The sequence below is a fragment of the Puntigrus tetrazona genome, chromosome 9 (assembly GCF_018831695.1).
Source record: "Puntigrus tetrazona isolate hp1 chromosome 9, ASM1883169v1, whole genome shotgun sequence".
In the NCBI taxonomy this organism is placed as follows: Eukaryota; Metazoa; Chordata; class Actinopteri; order Cypriniformes; family Cyprinidae; genus Puntigrus; species Puntigrus tetrazona.
The window spans coordinates 2,518,860-2,523,278 of record NC_056707.1 but is presented as its reverse complement, the minus strand read 5'-3'; the positions used below and the strand labels follow the sequence as shown (position 1 = coordinate 2,523,278).

The following is a 4,419-nucleotide window of genomic DNA, read 5'->3' as shown; positions in this document are numbered from 1 at the left end:
CAACTGCCATGGTTATCGCTATAGAGCATTTTGATGGAAAACTTCTTCATCAACATTAAAATACTCACAGTGGTCCAGAGGATCAACAGTATTTTCCAAAATATTTATGTCACAACATTTGTGTGACAGATATAATCATAAAGCACCATTACTCTGGAAAATGAGTCATCTTATCAGAGATTAAGGCTTTTTGCAGAGGGATTTTGTTTACTAGGGGAGTATCAATCAGCTATAATGAAATCCTCACCGCAGACTGACACGTATACAACTGAGAGTGAGAAAGCCATTCCAAATGAGATTATAAACGCACAGAGTTCATCAATCAGACCGCAGACGTGATATTGCTTTTTTCCCATGACTAGACGGTGCAATGCAAGGGAACATATATGTCGTTTTAGCAATGGAAAACTGCTGGTTACACACGTACATGTTTTACTCCAACTGTATTATTGGTCTTTCCGTTGAAAAAAAATAAATTAGTAACTTTATATACAGTTCACCCAAAAATATATATTTCAGTTATCAATTCCATAAAGCGGTAAACTTGTTGTGATGACTATTTCCATTAAATTCCATTAAATGTATTAAACATCTTCTGCTTGACAGCTATGGTCACCATTCAGTCACTTTTATTTTATGCAATGATAAAAATTACTCTCGTGTTTGTCTCTTTAGGGAAGCATTAAATATGTATATGCTTAAGTTTATTGACTTGTTCACTATGGCTGAATTGCTGTTGCATTTTTATGTGCTAATTTGTGATAATGCTTTAAACATGGTATGGATCAGCTCACAAACATCTGGAACAAACTAGACATTTCACATAAAGCTATACGAGACACCAGATGGTGGGTGTGTATGAGTGTGTGTGTGTGTGAGTGAGTGTGCATGCATGCATGCCTAGTTTGTTCAGCTTGCACTAAATGTTACTTTTCATCTTGGTGTGCTTAAATACCTGAAGTATCCAATTGACTAAATTATCTTATTCAAAAAAAGAACTCTCTTAAGGTAGCAATTTTTATATGCAGTACAGATATCTCTGGTTGTATTTCTGAATGTGCCCCCCACACATTTCACTCAAGAAAGTTGTGTGGTTTGATATATTGATCTTTTTGGGGGTCTGTCGGGCTAGCACACATGCTAACAGTAACAGATCTCTCTGTTGTGGCTGACTGCCTTCACTAACTGCCCCATTTTATTGAGTAAATTTAGTCTGTCAGTTCCCATGCTGGGAGCATAACTCACACATAACACATAATCATACAGGAAAACAAAGATAAAATAATCTTGTCAGGACTCTAAAAGTGATTGCTGGATGCTACATTCCCCAATCAATACACTAATTCTGCAATTTATACTGCTAGCAATCGCAGAGGAAGGCAGCTCTGATATGGTATTTCTTGGCTCACTGACCAACTTTGACCTCCGGTGTGTGCGTGAGTGTGTGTGAGTGAGCTTAACGTGTTTTCCTGCTTTAAGAAATCGCCCAGAAGCATTGAGAGAGCAGCGCCTGACATTTAAGTTCAGGCCCAAAACCCAAACTGATTAATTCCGGCGAGCACAAGCTCGCCTGCTCTTTTCCCGGGCTCTGTCTTTATGGCTGCAAAATCCTTTCTCTCTGCTGCCTGATGGACGGCGGGCAACATAAAAGCTATCCGGTGATTTTCTGCTTCTTATTCCTCTCGTCTACTTTATGGGTGAACGGTGTCTTTCGTTTGCCCTGGGGGCATTACGTATTCTCTGATGAGGTAGGCCGTTTATTAACAGACTTAATAAGACATGCTCACAGGTTTCCAATCTCAGCTGATTCCCCTTAAACAGGTGTTTGATGGGACTTCAGAATGTGGAATTAAAGCAGTAATATCATGAGGAATCAATTTTTTTCTTGATCTTCAGAGATAAAAGGGTTCATTATTGTATGAAAACATAATGTAAGTTTCAAAATTCAAGTTCCCTTATATATATATATATATATATTATTTATTTTTTTTTTTTTTATTTATCAGTTAAAGCCACAAAACTAGTTGGTTGCATTATATTTTTCAGTATGTGTGCTTACATAATGCTTAATAATGTTCTTGAAGTCTACTTTCCCAAGAAGTATAATGTAATTAAATGGGGTAGTGTTAGGTTAAGGGGTAGGTTCAGGATTAGTACCTAGTTAATACCTAGTTATTGTAATTACTACAATAAGTACACAGTATGAACATGAGAAACAGGACTGTAAACTAAAGTAAACAGGTCTACACAGAAATCAACAAGATGCTATTCCATGCCAAGCTGTGGTTTTTGCATTGTCTTCCTTCTAACCTAAAATTCCAAACCACATCAGTAAGAATATGCGCAAGCCAAATATAGCACCTGCTCAGTCCACTTCATGTTGTATAGTTTATATTGTATAACTTCATGATTCAGTAGCTGTTTTTTTAATATCTAAACCTGTGGTCTCAATTGTAGGGACCAAGGACCTACTGAAGCCCAGTAATGCTGTTGGACTTGAACACATCTCTGGAACAGGAAAAACAACACTCCTAGGGTCACATGCACTATATTGTTGATCCCTTTCTCTGTGTGCGTTTGTATGTGATGGACAGAAAAGGGATGTGTGAGAGCAAATAAACAAACAGCCAAGTTTGCCCTGCTGGATTTTCCTCTTTACCCATATTTTGTCATCTGACATGACTGGATGTATATAACAGAACCAGGAACACAGATATTAAAGCCCATCGTGAGCAGCTTGTCCTTTGGTTGATCTTGTCATTCAGTGAGCTCTGTGCTATTATTGTCTATATTGTCCATATAAACACAGCTTTTTTTCTCATCCTATCTTCCATCTTGGATAAGCTTGTGGGATTGCATCTTCCCATAGTATTATTGTTAAATTAAAGATTTTTTTGATAATAAATATTTTTCTCCTTGTCACCCTTGTGCCATTTTGGAGTGTATCACAACACAAGCATTTGCTTTCCTCTGAATGTAAACATGCTATCACCAAAAATATCTTAATTTGTGTCTTGAAGATGATCACAGTTTAAAGGGTTTGGAACGACATGGGGCTGAATAATTCATGAGAGAATTTTTATTTTTGACTGAACTATCCCTTTTAAGTAGTGCCTATTTAAAGTTGCAATGAAATAGAAGGAGAAGATAATTTTTTTACTCCATATTGTAACTATTTTGTAAATACTGGATGGACTTATATGCATTTATTGACTGGAATTTTATTAGGTTATAGGGGCATTGCAAATGTTAAAAGATTGGAGAAGTCCTGTATATGTCATACGGGGAAGGGAAACTTCACAGCTTTGGTTCCCAGGCATAGAAGGTTGTGAGCAGACCCAGAAGTGGATTAACACAATCAGTGGTCATGGCATTGCTCCAAGTCGATTTGCACAGGGACGCAAAACATGGAAGAAAGACCATCCATTCTGCTTTGCTGCTGTGCAGACTAAAAAATCCTGGTAGTACCATGAATCATTTGAACTGGGAAAGTACTATTCCAGGAAAGAAGAAGGACTCCAAGAGAAGGAGTTTTGTTTAAGGACGCTGTTTAAAGATGACTATCCTCTTAGAGATTCAGAAGCTCCTGAATAAACTGAACATATAGGATTAAACTCTGGCAGAGCTGTACACTATATACCCTCAGAATAGAGTGGAGCATGAGAAAAGAGTTTGTGCACAGACCAAAACATTTTTTATACTTAGTCTATCCTCTCACTGGTGCTTATAGGACCTAATGGAAGCCTGTTGTCTTCATCAGAAGGTTCAGTTATAACATTTTATGAGGATATTACAAGGTCAAAACATACATTCTAATACATTATTTATTTATCAGTTCACTCTAATTAAGCACAGCCAATACACTTTAAAAATAATTTTTTTTCCCTTTCATTTTCTGATCTAAATGATAGAGGCATGTAATTTACAAAGGTAGTGTCTAATTGGACCAACAGGAGACGACAGTTGACAGTTATGGCAGCTGTCTCCACACAATCAACTTTGGCCTGAACTTTGAACCCTCAATTCAACTAATACCTTCAGCCAAACCCCTTCTCTTCATAACAACTGTGACCAATTAAGCTTGCCAATTATGAAATCATATATAAAATATCCACCCCCCTGCCGTGAGTTGTGCCTCATTGGACTCTCCTCCTGTGAAGGTGGACGAAACGATGGGTCCCCCATGCTATGCTGGAAGAGGGGGGCAGTAATGATCACTAAACATCACTGGTCAATTACAGCAGGAGATTGGCATGCTGGAGCATGACCTTTGCTGTGGTTACTCTCTGAATGGATCCTGGTGTATGTGGGTGTGTGCATGTTAAGAGAGATGATAATGTGACGAGTAGATGGGTTCAGAGCTGTTGAAATTATTCAAATTAGTGTATTCACTTTCCAAAATAACCTGACAAAGGCTCA

At 37.8% G+C, this 4,419-nt stretch overlaps 1 pseudogene; it reads left to right on the top strand.

Annotated features, from left to right (window-relative positions):
- The first annotated feature begins 3,246 nt into the window (after positions 1-3,246).
- LOC122351445 lies at positions 3,247-3,730 on the top strand (annotated as a pseudogene).
- Positions 3,731-4,419: the final 689 nt, after the last annotated feature.